Genomic DNA, 18,541 nt, shown 5'->3' with positions numbered 1-18,541 from the left:
TTGGGGTTTTTTTGCACATTATGTCTTGTATAGTGTCTGTCTGTTGTATAGTAGGTACTCAGTAAGTATTTATTTTATGGATAAATGAATGTAGAGGAAAAAATGAGTCAATGAGACAGAAAGTAGAAGAGTTTACATATGCACAAACATTCACAAAGATGATCTTACAGAGGAGAGCTTAAGCAAATATATTTATTCTTAAACTTTATACTACAGGTTACAAAATGGTGTCCTACTGGCTTCTTTTGTTTGGTCCAAACACAGATTTTTTTTTTTTTTTTAATTTGTTGGAGGGGGAAGGGGTATGTTGCTGCCAACTGATTCCCAGATAAAATCAAGCAAACAAACAAATGAACAAACCAGATTTTTTGGTTTGTTTAAAAAATGCGATATTTGGCCATGTTCAACATTGTTGTCAATTGCTGGATTACAGCTGACCCTTCAATTTGCCACACATCCTACAATATTCTGCTCTCTTTACTTAGTTATATTTCTTTGCTTGGCATTACAGAAATTTAAATTGTCATCTGGACCCTACAGAGAGGTTGAGTTGTTGCAATTACAAATTATTTTTAGAACACTAGTTATCATTTTGTAAGACCGCATTGTATTAATTTTCTATTGCTATGTGACAAATTACCACACATTTAGCAGCTGAAAAAGATTATATTTATTAGCTCATAGTTTCCATGGATCAGGAGTCCAGGCACAAGTTAGCAGGGTCCTCAGTTCAGGTTCTCAACAGGCTAAAATCAAGGCACTAGCTGGGGCTGCAATCCCATCTGAGACTCAATCCTCTTCCAAGCTCTTGCAGGTTGTTGGCAGATGTCATCTCTTGTGGCTGTAGAACTAAGGCCCTAAGTGTGCAGTTCTCAGTGTAGTTCATTAATATGGCCATTTGTTTCTTTCCTCTGAGTTTAGCAGGAGAATCTCTCAAAACATCACTTTCTTTTAAGACATTACATGACTAGGTCAGGCCCACCCAGAATAATCTCCTATCTGACTAACAAAAGTTAACTGATAAGAACCTTAATCATGGGAGTGATACTCCATCATATTCATAGGTTCTGCCCACCCTATGGCAGGGAAGGGCATAGGGGGAGGGGATTATACAAAGGTCATAGGAGATCATCTCAGAATTCTGCCTGTCTCAAGTTTAAACTCAAACTAGTAAAACAAGGCCTGGGACTGGATGTTATTAACAAGTTCCTAAAGCCATAAAACTTACAAACTTAGAGCTTATAAAAGAAGTGTTGCTCTAAGCCTAGTGTTTCTTAGCATAAGCTTTTGGAATAAAAATATTTTCATTGGGTAATCATTTGAAACTACACGAGTCACTGCCTCTGCTCTAGGGAAATTAAGTAAGCTCCTGAAGCTCTGATATTGTACCACACATGGGCACATGTTTAACATAGGATGGTTATGCCCAAGGGAAGTTTTGTGTGTCACATTTGAAAGTTGTGCAGGGTAATTGTATAAAACTGGGGATTTTGCATTTATCTATTGCCCCAACAGAGATGATTTGGTTATCTGTGATATCCCCACATTCCTTAGATTACCCATGTCATTTTCATCAAGTTTTGCACTACAAGTTTACACACACCTCCTACTGACTTAATTTACAGTGTAATTTTTTTGTGCTTCTCACCAGGTGCAAAGACAGTTATCACCCTCTTTTCCAGACTACACACATTTCTCTTCAAGATTTTTGAAGATTGTTCTCTTTGTTTTATTTTTACAGATTCTGTCCGGCCTCTTTGCAAGTCAAACAACCATCCGGCAAGTTCACAGAATCACTCAGGTTAATATTCATTTGACTCTTTTTTTAAAAAATATGGTTTTACCCTTGAACCACAGAAGATACATTATCACTGCTCTATCCCCAAAGAGAGTAAAAGATAAAGGACCTTAGTCCTTCTTAATTAACATACACTTAATAACTTAATTTTTTCCCTGGGAAATTTTACTTTAAAATACTTTCCCTTTAGATGTTTTCATTATTATTATTATTAATACATTATTGGTAGGTACAGGCAAACTGCCTGTTTCAATGCAGGATGTATGATAAGGATGAGATTTCTCAAGTGAATCTACAGGCAAAGTACATGGTTAGCAATTATGGTTTTGAAAACTATGCACTAAATTATGCCGTGATGCAAAATGTGGAAACATCATAACTCAGTTCTCGTTACAAAAAGGAGCTGTGCTAAGAATCTTAAAATGAAGGAAGAAAAATCATTTCAAACAAATGTCTTACAGATTTGAAAGAGATTTTTTTTCTTTAATGAGATCTAGAACATATAGCCACTTGTATTCACCTCTCTAACCATGTAACCTGAGAGTTTGAATTCCATAAAATTATGGTGTTAGTTAATATAATTATTGGGTACTATAATCTATCTGAAGCTAACTTTTGTATTTGTAATTTAAGACTTTTTTTAAAAATTTATTTTTTTTATGTTTTATTTATTTTATCTTTGGCTGCGTTGTGTCTTTGTTGCTGCACGTGGGCTTTTCTGTAGTTGCAGCGAATAGGGGCTACTCTTCGTTGCGGTACATGGGCTTCTCATTGCGGTGGCTTCTCTTGTTGCGGAGCACGGGCTCTAGGTGCATGGGCTTCAGTAGTTGTGGCTTGTGGGCTCCAGAGTTCAGGCTCAGTAGTTGTGGCGCACAGGCTTAGTTGCTCAGCAGCATGTGGGTCTTCCTGGACCAGGACTTGAACCCATGTCCCCTGCACTAGCAGGCGGATTCTTAACTACTGTGCCACTAGGGAAGCCCTAAGACCATTTTTGAAAACTCTATAATATATATCATTCACATCTTACTGGTTGGAAAGTATTTTTAAACATATTGTATATTGTATATTCTTACTGATTCTATTTAGTTTGGAGTATTCTGGAATGTCCTATTAAAAAGATGGTGGAGTACCATGATAGAAAATGGGGAAAAGAAGACTTAGTTAATAGGATTAAGCACAATTTTATGAAGAGTATTTCACTGAAAATATATTTTTGACATTTAACAGCAACTCCTACTCTAACAATAAATGGAAATATTAGTGTTTGATGTTCTTGTTTTTTTCTTTTTTTAGTTGTTGTTCTTAAAGCCCTACATGTATTTGTATTGTTTCCCATATGATGACTATTGCTTTCCTAATGTATACACCCAAGCTGATTCTTATAAGTTCCTTTGATGCTTGGTCTCAGATACTGTCAATCAAATATTCCTTTTACATATAGAAACCATATTTTAGGGTGTTTCATGGTGTGATCCTTTTGAGCCACCATACTGGAGATTTTGGCCGGTAACTCTGAGAATAATTGGTATGACCCAAAGAAGCTAGAGTGTTAGTGAGCAACACAATTTTGGGCAACAAAATTGGTGCTGTTGTTAGTAAGGCCCAGTGCATTGATCTCGCTATATATATTATAATATTGGCTCTCTAGTTTCCCTGGAATTCCTAATATATTTTAAAATGTTTTAAATGTTACAAGTTTTCTGTTTTATCTAGCCACAGTGAATCCTGTTGTAGGTACTGAGAACCTTAACAAATGGGAGTGTTTATTAAACAAGGTATGTGTCTATAAATTTCTTTTTTGATTGATTGATTGATTGATTGATTGATTGCTATGTTGGGTCTTCGTTTCTGTGCTAGGGCTTTCTCTAGTTGCGGCAAGCGGGGGCCACTCTTCATCGCGGTGCACGGGCCTCTCACTATCGTGGCCTCTCTTGTTGCGGAGCACAGGCTCCAGACGCGCAGGCTCAGTAGTTGTGGCTTACGGGTCTAGATGCTCCGCAGCATGTGGGATCTTCCCAGACCAGGGCGCGAACCCGTGTCCCCTGCATTAGCAGGCAGATTCTCAACCACTGCGCCACCAGGGAAGCCCTATAAATATTTTTTAAACATATCCATCTCAATATGATTCTTTCTCTTTATTTTGTGTCTTCCATTAAAATATACAAATATATACATATATATTTCTATGTATAATTCTTATTGCCTCTTGTTTTCATAACATTTTACCATGAACCTAGCATGTAAAAACAACACAGATGTAATATCTCCCTTTTTATGGGTCAGAAGACCCAGGATGCAGAGGCTCACTCGGGTCTTCTGCTTAGGGTCCCACAAGGCTGCAGTCAAGGTGTTGGTAGAGCTTTGATCCTTTCTGCTTGTGGACCCTCCAATTTAACCAATTACCATGGGCTCTAAGCCTCACTTGTTGGTTTGGTGACTGATAGGTAAGTAAGCGAGGTCTTTGGGCTGCAGGGCTTGTATGAACCAAACTCGATGGCATTTGGGCCTTAGCATTTGCCATATTTGGTTGACATAATAGCTTACTTGGACTGTTTAAACCTCTGTATCCCAAAGCAGTAAAAGCACCCAGACCAATAGTAACAAGACCAATAGTTAACATCTTTCTGTGCAGCTGTACTTGATATGCTTTTGTTTTCTAATGTTGATTTTTCTCATGTATTATAAGGAAGGTAATATATCAATGTGTGGTTTACAATTATGGAATATTGTGCTGATTTTAATATTATTTCTGAATCTGATTTTTATTTATAAAACAAAGTTTTTAAATCTCCCTTTTTGATAGTTTACACTGTCTGTGGAAATGGCTCTGGAGAACTCACTTCAATTTCTTGGAGGGAATTTGATGGAGAGCCTGGATTAATTAACTACTCCTTTTAACCCCAATACTGAGGAGGTTTTTTAATTTACTGAAGTTTAGGTTCACACGGGTTCCATACCAAATGGACAGGCGATGGGTAACAGGTCCTAGGAGAGTATGCACCCTTGATTTGACCTCCAGCCCTATGGGATGGGAGCACGATGAAAAATCCATAAAGATAAGAGGCAATTTTATTGAAGGGCCTTATATAGAGTTACTCTTTATTTACATGGCAGTGAGACATATTCCCCTTTAAACAGAGGAAAAGGCAATGGGAATGTATTTTTATAGTTGGTGTGAGGTGTGAGTCAGCCAAGGGGGCTTGCATGAAGAGAGATTAAGGCCTTGGGTCAAACAGAGACCCATTTAGGAATCCCATTTGTCAAACCAAAGAGTTTAAATAGGAGTTGACTGAAGAAATCCTTATGTCTCTCAACTAAACAGGCTGCCTGGGACCTACTGGGGAGATGACAGTTCCATTGGAAGCCTTTTAAAGAGCACAGGATTTTGCATCCAGGGAGTGGAGTGAAGTGTGTGCCTTGGTTAGCAACATCTGAAACTGCAAGGGGATAAGAAATATCCTGTTAGACCTTCTATGTGGCCTTAGTATATGTAGAGACATTTGACCTTGATTTCTATTTTGAGTGTCTGTGGGGCAAGAGATTCCCAGAAATTTTTATCCTGATAGGGTAAAGAGCCCAAGAGTTTTTAAAATTGCGCAGTTGGAGCCATTTGCTGACATCCAGTGCTAAAATGACTGCCTGAAGTTTGGCCACTTGTGCTCACTTTGGGGCTCATTATTTATTTGGGACATCCTTGTTAAGGGATGGAAAGCAGCTACTTTTCACTTAGCTCCATCGTGTTTATGATGGTGGTAAGGCTATTCACACAGTCTATGAACTTTCCTTGGTGTTGACTCAGTTAATCTCAGGGGGTTCCCCAGGTAGCCAATGGGTCTTGGGGAGGATTGACCCCTTGCAGCAGTGGTATCTGGCCAGAGACTAAGAACAGAAGAGACCGTCCCCTCCTCCAGGTGGAATATGCCACAGGGCCCAGGTTTGGTATCATACTGTATCAAGAAGGATTTGGCAGGCTTGTGGAGCTTGTGGGGTGCTGCTTCCATAGATCAAGGCATAATGGGCAGGTGGGTAGAGAGGGTCGTAGGCTCAGCATCTGTGAGAGTCTCTGTTTTCAAAAGAGCCCAGAATGTGACCAGCAGTTTTCACTTTAACAGTGTATAGCACTGGGTAGAGAAAGATAGTCTCTTGAGTCAGAAGCCCATTAACACCTTATGTTCATCGTAGGTGGTCCAGAGACTCCAGAAAATGTGAGAGGAGGTTGTTAAAGTTTCTACAGTGAAGGAGCCCCTGGGGGCACTAATAGAAGTGTGTGTTGATTTTAATTTGTATAAATTTTAGAGCCTTTGTTGGAGAGAGCACCTTTTATAGCGGACTGATTTGTAAGTAGCGACTTCGGTGAGGCTAAGTAAAATTGTAAATGAGGAATATGTTGCCTCCAGAACTCAAAAAGGACCAAAAGATATTAGACACGTAGATCCTTAAGGACTGTGTCAAATCAAACTCCTTGGAGGATGGTGTCTTCAATGTAATGTCATACGTGTGCTCCTGGAGAAAGTTGGATGCAGTTAAAAATCTTTCCTGCAAAACTTGTGTGCAAAGGCAAGGCTGCTAAGGTAACCCATGGGTAGTTTGAAAAAGACGTATTGTGTCACTTTGGAGGTGAAGGTAAACTGCAGCCAAGAGGCTGTTGAAATAGGCACTGAACAGAATGTATTAGCTAATCTACTGTAGCAAAATATTTACCAGTTGTTGAATGGATGATATTAGTAACTTCAATAATATTGGGTATCAGGTTCAGGGACCTTAATGGAAGAGACCATAGCATTAAGCTTGCAGTAATCCACCATGAGGCACCATTCATAATTTTTTTATGTTTAAGAACAGGCAAAATTGGATTTTCAGATGGAGAAGCAGTGAGGATAATCTCCATTAATTCATTACTTAGTTCTTATATAATAAGTTTTAACACTTGAAGGCCCTATTATAACTTACATTGAACCATCTTAACCAATTTAAATGGTGGTTTCCATAGTCTTATTTTGGCAAGCCAATTTGTAATTGCCCAGGGCTTAATTTAATTTTAATTTTGTACAAGTGCCATATTGTTTATACCCAATATGGACTATTATAGGACAATGGGTAGTATGACTGGGGGAAATTTAGGCAAAGCTATAGTTAAGGTGAAGTATACTTAGTTTTCTCTGTCATATTTAATCACTCTCTTCAAGTTATAGGAGGCACCATGTATAAATTCAAAGTGATTCCCAGATATGTCTTTAATTTGAACCCCAGTATTGATTAATCCATGAAGCCTTATCAGCTGGTGCATGTTGGCACATGTGAAATGTAACTTAGAACTTCTGATGTAAAGGCACAAAAGCCAGCCAGTGCTGTTTTTACCTTTATCTTATATAAATTCTTCTGGTAAAGTTTGGATTTTCAATTGTGCCAAATTATACATACACACACACATAATTTATTTCTAATTTTTAAAATTTCCTCCCACTGTATCTAGGTTGTGTTTTGTTTGATAACTTCTTCTGCAAAACTTCTGGGTGCATCCTAGGAACTTGTAGGAAAAGGGAGAGGGAGAAGGAGTCCAGTTGTCTCTCTCATTCTAAAGAGAATGAGACTAAGCTTTTGTACTTAGACTAAGTATAAGGACTAGGATTTGTACTTAGAGAACTATAGCACACTCTCCTTGGGACAGCAAAGGTAACCCCCTTGTTGGAAGTATTACTCCCTTGGCATGTTGATATGCAGAGGTACTCACTAAGGCCCAAGTGAGGCCACTAAAACCCACTGGAACTGGTCCCAGAAACTACAGTTCAAGTGATCCATCATTCCTCCTGTCCTAGGTTGGGCCGTTTGGGTGAGTGTCTAGCTACCAGAGTTTAGAAATTAGCACTGCTAGTTTTGAATATTCCCACCGTGAGGACATTTGGGTCTGGTGATGCAGCAACCACCAGTGGACACAGCAGCAAGCAGTAAGTCTCAAGCAGGACTGAGCTCAGTGTCAGGAGCATTTCCTTTCCAAGCCACTGTTGTGGAGGTTTATAGATAATTAGTAATCCAAGAGCCATCCTCCAAGAAACTATCTAAGAGTCAATGGTCATGGCTTCACTGTTCGCCTCATGGTGCCAATGTCTTATAAACTTTAAAGATTCTTCTGATGATGGAATTCAACACACATACACTATGAGGTCAGTTGGAGGTAGAACTCTGTTATCTACAGCTCCAAGCAGAGGAGGCTGCCAGGCAAGGCCACATACAGGTTTGCATCTGGTGAAAGGGTAACAGCAGTCTGAAGCTTAGGGGGCAGTTTGTGTATGGTGAGTGGGTAAGGGTTAGCTAGGTTTGGCCCTGTTTCCCTACAGATTATTAGCTAATTTGAATAATTTTGTGGGCTCCTGGGCATAAGGACTGTCCTTAGTTATCTAGTATCTGGCCCTGGGGTCATTAGGGTGGGTGCTTAGTGGCCTGGAATGTGAGAATCAGATAAGGAAAGTGATTGCTGTGAGGACTAAATCAGCTGCTCAAGAACTGACAAGACGTTAAAAAATAAATAAATTAATTAATTAATTAAAAATTCAGAAGGAAAAAAAAGAGTGGATATATGTATATGTATAACTGATTCACTTTGCTGTATGCCCAAAACTAACACAAGATTGTAAATCAATTATACTCCAATAAAAATTAAAAAAAACAAAAAACAAAAAACTGACAAGCCTTTGGGTAGGACCTCAAAACTAGGTCAGGATAGCATTAAAACAAACAAACAAGCAAAAGACTACATCACAGGTGGAAAAATGGCTTGCAAGGAAAAGGGAAAGAAAGAAGTAGAAGGCCTATTCCAGCAGATTATAGGATATCATCTATACACATAAAGAATTATGACTCAGCAAATTGTATTGCCTCACTGAGGAAGGAAGTATTTGGCAGGAATTATGAGGGGTTGAGATAAAGGAGAAAGATTGACCAAGAAAAATTAATAGATAGGAATTCATGATTTGATGCAGTGGCTCAAGTGCCTGAAAGTCACTTTAAGAATCTGCTAAATTGGCTAAATAAATCCTGGTTTCAGTGGTGACCTATAGTTAATGAGATTGAAATTCCTATATATATTCTACACTATAATACAGTTGGTCCAAAGTTTGAGGAGATGGGAATGTTGGAACAAATCTAGTATATGCAGTCTGCTCAGCCACCCTTTATTCACATTACCAGGGAGAGAGCCTGAAAAAGATTCACCCTTTACCACGGCATGGAGAAATGCTTTGATGAGAGGGCTGCCAGAACCCTTGAAAGGTTTTATGGTGACTGAACTCTAATACGGAGATGATGGTAGGAGATGCTACAGTGGCATTGGGTTGCTTGATCTCAATGGGAATAATGGGATTTTTTTTTTTTTATAGGCTGGTGGTAGCTTTTAATTTTAGAGACATGATAGGAACAATTAGAGCCATAAGCCACATATTGTGAGTTATTTATTTTTTGATCATCAGGGATGTAGTGTGCCGGATAATTTATTTGCTGGGGTTTAGAAATGAATGAGATTACATCCTAGTACATATTCATGACCTCTTAACCCACTTCAAAAATGAAGCCACTTTATAGACCTACAGTGTCTTGAGTGAGAGGAAGCCAGAACCAACTTGAGGAAGAACCTTACATTATGGTCACAGATATATACCTTGAATCTTCCTTCAAACCTTCTCAGGAGGAAAGAAATTACCAAATCTAATAGGGATTATTATCTCCTGACTTTAAACTGTTTCTGGAAACTAATGATGAAGTGGGGGACTTATGGAGGTCAGGTGATAAATGGAGTCTTGACCCAATTTACCTCCAGTGCAATCTTGACCCATTCTATAGTTATTTCTTTCAACCCCAAACATATATAGGGAACAGAAATAAGAAATAGCTGTCAAAATTCCCACATTGATTTTCTGATCCATGGACAAAGGACTGTTATGGTAGGAAGGACCCAGTAGAAGCCACTGGAATTGCACCTGCCCAATGCTGACTTGCTAGAAAACAAAACAAACAAAAATATCACACCCCTAAAGGAATTACAAAGATTAGTGCCACCATCAATGACTTGAAATATGCAAGAGTGCTAATTTCTACCACATCCCCATTTAATATGCCTATTTGGAGAGTGTAAAGCCAGATGTGTCAAGGAGAATGACAGTCGATTATCACCCACATAATTAGGTAATGATTCCAATCACAGCTGCATTTCCAGATACGATATCTCCCCTGGAGAAAATTAACACAGATCCTGACACCTGGTATACAGCTATTGAAATAGAAATGCACCTTTTCCCCCCTATCTCTGCGAGCAAAGGAAAACATAAGCGGTTTGCTGTCACATGATAAATACAAGGTCATACCTTTCCTGTCTTGTTTCAGAGCTATGTCACCTCCCCAGCTCTCTGTCATAAAATATTGTTGACTAGGGACATGTGTTGATACTGCACAGAATACAACACTGGTCCATTATATTCCTGGTTGTATGATTATTCCGAAACAAATGCACAGGAAGTAGCCAGCATCCTAGATCCTTAGTAAACAACAGGGTGCTAAAGGTTGACAAATAAGCCCCTCAGTATTCACGGATCTGTAAAACTGATGAAATATCTTGGATTCAAGTGGTCTTGGAGCATGTTTTCTTATGCTGTAGAAAGAGAAAAAAATTGTTGCACCTTTCAACAATCACTATCAATAAAGAGACACAATATTTAGTGGATCATGTTTATGGATTTTGAAGGCAGTGTATGTCACATTTGGCCATCCTATTCCAATCCACTTCCTGGGTAATTTGAAAGGCTGCTAATTTTGAGTTGAGCCCAGAATGAGAAGGGCCGTGTAATAGATCCAGGTTGCTGTGCAAACTGCCCTGCTACTTGGGCCTTATGACCCAGAAACCTACTGTTATTGCAAGTGTCTGTGTCAGAGAGATAATTTTCATGGCGCCTTGACAAATCCCAGTGAGAGATTGAGTCCTAAATCAGAGAATTTGGGAGTAAGGCCATGCCCTTTTCTACTGACAAATTATTCTCCATTTGAAATGTTGTCTGGTTCATACTGGGATTTCCTTGTGAATATGTTACCTTACATGGCAAGAAAGGTCTTTGCAGATATGATTAAGTTAAGGATCTTGAGATGAAAAAGTTATCGCTAATTATCTAGGTGGGCCCAATATAGTCACAAGGGTCCTAATAAGCAGAAGACCAGAGTTCCAAGTCAAAAAAAATAGAGAGGGGGAGATTGGAAGGTTCTACACAGCTGCTTTTGAAGATGAAGGATGGCTCCATGAGCCAAAGAATACAGGTGCCCTCTTACAGTTAAAAAAGGCAAGAAAACAGATTATCCCTTAAAGCCTCCAAAAAGAATGCAGTCCTGTCAACACCTTGATTTTGGAATCCTGACATCCAGGACAGTAAGAAAATAAATTTGGATTGTTTAAGCCACTAGGTTTGTGGTAATTTGTTATGGTGGCAATCGGAAACTGACACAATGAAACACAAATTCATTAATTAAGTTCAACTGCTCATTATGTAGTGGTTGTTATTAAATTCACAAAATAAATATCACATACAAAATGCATCCATTCATAAATACTTTCACAAATTAAAAATGGATATGCACAACAGCATTAAATTATATAATATAAATAGTATTTAGGAGATTGGACCTGAGTAGTTCCTGAAAGCTCAAAAAAAAAAAGCTACATGAGCAGATATCACAGATTCCTGCACTAGATCTCCTTTTGCTTTTCTTCTTTCCTATAAGCTCATACCTGTGGCCTCTGCTCAAAATTAATAAAACAGAGAACAACAGGAACTTGATTTGTGAATATATCTGCACGTTCTGCCGCCACCAGTCAGAAATGAATGACTTCTTCCCTAAAGCCCCACTCAGGGGTAGCTCTAAAGACAATGGAGAAGAGAAATTATCCTTAAGGATAGATCTCTGGGTGGTGCACCTGTTTGTTCAATCCATGGAAAGAAAGAAGACCTTCTACACAGAGAGGCTGAATTAGAAATTCATAATCAATAGTTAGTGCTTTGACTAGGTGACCAGTGGTTCAAAAAACAAAAGAAATAAACAAAAAAACTCCAGATATTGGAACGGGGTGCAAAAAGTTTGGGAGAAAGATCTGTAAATGCATGACATGGAGTGCAAAAATATTTATGTTGAACATAAATGCCTACCAAAGAGCATTTCCTGCAAAGAAAGCATGCAGTTATCAGATATATCAGATGGATGACCAGTGCTAGAATTATCAGCTTCTTTTCTCAATCTCTCCATCTTACTCAATGGCCTGATGTATAAAGTTGTAATGGAGGCAAGAAACAGGGATAGGCATGAGTTCACCGTGAACTTCTCATCAAAGCTAATCTGGATGGCACCACTGTTGAGTGTACAATGTGCTTATAGCATGAGCCAATGCCAAATTGATGAGGTATTCCCATTTATCTGAGGAAAATAGCTGATCACTTCATGAAAATTTGATTGCACATTTCATTTTTGAGGGAGCATGGAGAGGGAATTTGACTCTATAGCAATTGTGTTATCTATTTCTATGGTTTTACACACAGTATTTCCTCTGACCACTGGACATGTTTTATAAGAAGTGAAATGTGGCAATAGATTTTCACTCACAGAATCAACTGGTCTTATGTGTTCTATCACCTAGAAAGAGCTAGCATGAAGGAAGTGTGCTGATGTCTAAAGTCAGAATGCCTACATCGTTGAGATATCATTCTACAGGATATGGCAACTGCCATAAACCAGCAACTGATATGTTATCTTTTTCATAATCAGAATGCATAGCCCTGGGAACCAAGGGATAGAGGTGACCAATTATATAATCACCCCCTAAAAAGTCATTTGGAGATTTTTTTAAAAAAAATTTCAACCTCACAACTTTAGGCCTGGTTAGCTTAGAGGTCTTTGAGCCCAATAAAGAAATGCTTTCACTGAGGAATATAGTCAGAATTCAAATACATGACTGTTGTCTGGCCAGACTGAGTTTCTCTTGTTGTTGAATGAACATGAAGAGAAGGAGAATATGTGCTGGCCAGGGAGAGTGATCACAGGCACTAGAAGAAAATTGCCTTCTGATACACATGGAAGATAGCAGGACCAAGCCTGGAAACCTAAGTATTCACTGGAGGTCCCTATTACTACTTTCTTAGTTAATAATCCTGGTTAATGGAAAACTGAAGTAAACTCAAATAGAAAATAACTCCAAGGTATGAAGGTTAAGCTCACCCAATTGGTTAAATAGTCCATCTAACTGATTGGCTGTTTGAGGAGAAGAGAAATAGTAGAAAGTACTAGCAATATAGGAACTCGATTACAAATTCCGTTCTTCTAATCAGCTGAAGAAGTAAAGATTGTACTATATTAATGATTGATTCTTTCTGCCAGCTTAAACCCACTGCCTTATATGGAGAACATTAATGATGTCTAATATATTAAGTTTCAGGCTGAAGTTGAACTGAGTTGACTTCAGCAAATGCATTGTGGTTGCTGCTGGGACTTTGAGTTCTCCTGTGCTATAAAAATTCAATTCTCACCAGAGTAAAATGTAAGAATGAATGCTGAGAAGTTATGGAGTAGACTGTTTTGGAGATTCTCCCTTCGTGACTCTTGGTTCATTCTCCATTTTCTTCATCTGCTCTCTGCTCTGGGAGGCTGACCTGTCTGGACAGCGTGGGATCCCTTGTTATCTAACTTTGGGTGGTTAGAACACCTGGGAACACTAGGAAGCCTGAGTAAGGTTGTGTTATTTATTCTCTTGGCTGAGACCTGCTGCGCCCCTCCAGGAACCCTCCCTTTCTGGAAAGGCAGTTCTCTCCTATAGCTGCTTGCCTTGGAAAGTGACCTTGATGTGTTGCTGTACTTTAAGACCTAGGGGTAATTAGAGCACCCTGGGGTCCTGTATTTTACTTTTGCTTTCCCTATAATTTTGTCATACTTTAGTCCCTTTATTAAACTCTTCTCAAAGTTTGCCAGTTTGACTTAGCTCCCTTTTTTTCCAGCATGCTGACGGATGGATTTCTTTACAACATCCCAGGCACCAAACATACATTAACGTATCTAGATGCAAAGGGGGAAAACTTTAAAATTATACTCTATTTTTCAGTTGATGTAATGTCCACATTTCAAGGGGACAGGCATTTTCTCTCTGCAAGGTAGAAAGACACAAATACTTGGATGAAACTCAATCAACTGATTATCTTGTTACACGTGAATAAAGGACACTTCAACTTGTTCTTAAAAGCTTAAATTTTGTGAAGGGGTTAAAATGCACGTATGTTGGAAATAGGTGTTTAGTATCAAATTAAGAGAGAAACTAGTACAAATAGTTCATAATTTGTTATATTTGAATAATCATTTATTTTTCAAAATGCCATTTTAACTTTTAATATGAGAAGGCCCAGAGATTCACTCATAATGAATGTCCCAAACATTTTTTTTTTTATTGGAGTATACTTGCTTTACAACTTTGTGTTAGTTTCTGCTGTACAACAAAGTGAACCAGCTATGTGTATACCTATATCCCCTCCCTCCCACGCCCCCCCATCCTACCCATCTAGGTCGTCACAGAGCACCAAGCTGAGTTCCCTGTGCTGTACAGCAGGTTCCCACTAGCTATCTATTTTCCCAACCATGGCACCCTGGAAACTTGCTATGAACTAGAAAGTAGCCCAGATGTAGACTAACAGTTTATATTTCATGAAATTATCTAATATTGTTTACTATATGATTATTTTCTTTGCTTGCTGTAAATTTGAATTGAGAGAAAGAATAACTTGTAGAGTAATAAGCTGGTTTGAGATGATTTCTTTCTTTTTTAAATTAATTAATTAATTAATTAATTTTTGGCTGCGTTGGGTCTTTGTTGCTGCGCACCGGCTTTCTCTAGTTGTAGCAAGCGGGGGCTACTCTTCATTGCGGTGTGCGGACTTCTCATTGCGGTGGCTTCGCTTGTTGCAGAGCACGGGCTCTAGGCATGCAGGCTTCAGTAGTTGTGGCTCGCGGGCTCTAGAGTGCAGGCTCAGTAGTTGTGGCGCGCGAGCTTAGCAGCTCCGCGGCATGTGGGATCTTCCTAGACCAGGGCTCCAACCCATGTCCCCTGCATTGGCAGGCAGATTCTGAACCGCTGAGCCACCAGGGAAGTCCAAGGTGATTTATTCCTGAAGCATGAAAACATTTTAACAAGATTCCCAAAAATGATTTGAGAAAACCTGGGCAGGTGATCAGATGATCCAGTGTAGTTAGTAGTTTCTTCTACTATGCAGGTGGGAGATAATTCAGAAGACTGTATTAAGACTGCATTGTGATGTCCAATTAGGACAAGAGACAGAAGTATCAGCCAATGACAACAATTTAAAAATGAGCTTTAAGGTTTGCACAGGCATTGGAAAGGAGCATCTAGGAACTATGAAGAGAGTTTCCGGGAAGGCTTGCAGAAATTCACACTGATGCTGAGTTTTGGAGGAAGATTAAGAGTTAAGTTTAATTTAAAAAAAAAAGAGGACAGGAAAAGATAATCTATTTTTGAAACAATACTATATACTTAGATGCAGAAGTGTTAAATTGTCCAACATTCAGAGAAGATAATTAATTCTCTAATATGACTAGAGATGAGTCAGCATGTAGAGTAAAGGTGGGCTTAGAAAGGGAAAGTTAAACAGAGATGTGTTTGTGGAGGAATTGCATGTTTAAGACAAGGAGTGTGAAAATCATATTGAAATCATGGGGGAGGGCACATCATAATTTTAATAATAGGACTGACATAATTAATGTAGAATTGTAACAAGTTTCCTTACAGCAATTTCAGATGTATATGAAGGGGCCAAGCTGGAAAGTGGAGGATAAATTAGAAAACTGTTACAAAAATGAAGGAAGAATGCAGAGGCAAGGATGAATTCAAGCGTAGAATATAAATGAACTGAACTCAGTAGCAAATTGGTTTAGGAGATCATGAGAGTGGGTAACTGAAAGCGATGCTCTGGTTTCTGGCTTGTGGGATGAGTCTGTAAGATAGGAAACACTCTGAAGGAATAGATTCTGTAGAAAAGAGTAATTTGTCTTATTAGGCTTAAATTTGTCAATTTCCAGTGGGAGAAGTTTAATGTTATATACTGGTGTACAATCATTAAGAAAAAAAGATGTTGAAAGAAAGTGGAAATGTGGAAGTTTGGGGATAGGAAGGTGCTGACGTCAGTTCTACTGTTCAGTGAATCCACATCAAGGAATGAGGTTATCCCCCCGACGCCCATCTCCCTCAGCATGTTGCTGCCTATCCGCATCTGTGACTGATGCCTATGTGAGGGTTAGGCAGCTTCAGGCTCTTTGCCCTTAATAAGATTAGGAGAAAAGAGGAAGGATGGCACTGGCCACATTTGTTTCTCTACTCAGGTGCCTCTGCCTGTCATCTGGATCATGACATTTGAAGGAGTGGTAATTGACAAAATGTGGTCACTTTAAAAGGGAAAAGAAGCTTAAGCATAGGTTTGGGGTTAGTTGGTCAATAGTAACTGCCATCAAAAAATCAGGTTGTTATAAATGGGATAGTTGAGACTTCCCTGGTGGCACAGTGGTTAAGAATCCACCTGCCAATGCAGGGGACACGGGTCCAAGCCCTGGTCCTGGAAGATCCCACATGCCGCGGAGCAACTAAGCTCGTGCACCACAACTACTGAGTCTGCACTCTAGAGCCCGCAAGCCATAACTACTGAAGCCTGCGTGCCTAGAGCCCGTGTTTTGCAACAAGAGAAGCCACCGCAGTGAAAAGCCCGTGCACCTCAACAAGGAGTAGCCTTCGCTCGCCGCAACTAGAAAAAGCCCACATGCAGCAACAAAGACCCAACGCAGCCAAAAATAAATTTTTAAAAAGTCAATTAAAAAAATGGGATAGTAAACAAATCTAAATACATCAATAATTTTTATTAATGTAAATAGGGTAAGCATATCCACCAAATGTCACCCAGCTTCAGTTATTTAAAAAAAAATCTAGCAATAGCTGGAATACAAATCTAAAATATGATAGATAACCCTGAAAGCCTGAAAGTAGGGCAATGAAAAATGATATAAAAAAAATACAAATCTGACATAGAGACACTAAATATAAGATAACTATGTTTTAATATGGTCTATTTGTAGAAATTAAAGAAATTTAATAATTAATAAGATGGATTTCATAATTATTTTAATAATTAAATATTCATTTACTTTTTAAATATTTGGAGTTTAATAACAATTATTGTCAATTAGTTATTAATGATATTACCACAGAATTACTGAACTAAAAGGAACAATTGCTGTAAGAAATTATAGCAATTATATCTTTGTATGAATATTGCAAACTAGCTTCTGAAATACACAAAGCAAATATATATGTATGTATACAAAAGAAGTTATAAATGTTATGAAGTTGGGAAACCACCATCACATTGAAACATTTGCGAACAAATTTTTCAGAGACAGACATATCAAGCACATATATTTTAGTAAGTGTATATAGCAATTGAATAACTCAATTAACAGCTTAAAACTAGTGTTTCCTTTTGAGGTCACATGTAATATTCATAAAACATTTACTGCAGAATTGATCATGAAGAAATTATTTAAAAATCCATAAGGATAAATACCACAGAGAGAACAATCCTTGATTACAGTGCAATGTAATTTAAAATCAGTAATTTTAAAAAAATGTATGTTAGAAAACCAAAAATAATTAATTGGTTTAAGAAAGCATTACAACCATCAATATGTCTGAGAAAATACAGACTTACATACACAAATTCATAATGATGTTAAATAAATAATACTACAATTTTAAAAACACTGTTGAGCTCAAGAATGAAAAATAACGAATAAATGAACAAATTTCTTATATTTCAGACTCAAAGAACGACCAACATGTAAGTAGAGAAACTTGTGATTTAGAGTCACAGAAACTAGGGTGTTTGTTGCTACAAATATTTCCCTTAATATCTAGGGATTAAGTACTTAACGTCCATGCAGGACCATCTGAATGGAGAAGTGGAGCAGGGACCTCTTAACCCAATTGTTATAATAAGAGTAGAGTAGGGACCACTAACTGAATGAGAAAATAAAACAACTGTGCTAAGAGAGGTGGCATAGAAACTTTATCTCTAGGACTCTGTTAGAAGGAAATATATTCTATGAAAAGTAGAAGTTGCATGACTTTTGTAGGAATTCACTAGTTTTCCTGTAAGTTGAAGAATTTCTTTAAGGCTTCATTCCATTTTGTTGAAAACTCTGGAATTACCAGCAGAGGTGTGTCTAAAAATGTTCTGTATTAATATACACTGATTGGATTAAGGATCTAAACAAAAAAGGAAACATTTTTTAAAATATAGAAGAAAATGCAAGAATATCATGATTATTTCAGTTTATGGTAGCTTATTTGAAAAAGCGCCAAATACACATTCCACATTTAAAAATATCAGAATATTTAACTACATTCAAATAATAATTTAAAAGCCTACATTAAACAACAAGGTCAAAGACAGGGCTACCCCATAAAATTGATGATATTTTAAGTTTATGTTTGCAAGAAAAGATTAGTATTTATAATGTGTAAAAACTACGAATCAAAAACAAAGTGAAAGGCTGTTAAAAGAATGAAAAGATACAGACTTGGAGAAAATATTTGGAAATTGCATATCTAATAAAGTACCTTGGTATAAAAACTAGTATCAAATCTCAATTAGAAGAAACAAAATTAAACATGGG

This window comes from Balaenoptera musculus, chromosome 3 (genome assembly GCF_009873245.2).
Source record: "Balaenoptera musculus isolate JJ_BM4_2016_0621 chromosome 3, mBalMus1.pri.v3, whole genome shotgun sequence".
Taxonomy (NCBI): Eukaryota; Metazoa; Chordata; class Mammalia; order Artiodactyla; family Balaenopteridae; genus Balaenoptera; species Balaenoptera musculus.
Note: the sequence above shows the minus strand (reverse complement) of the source record.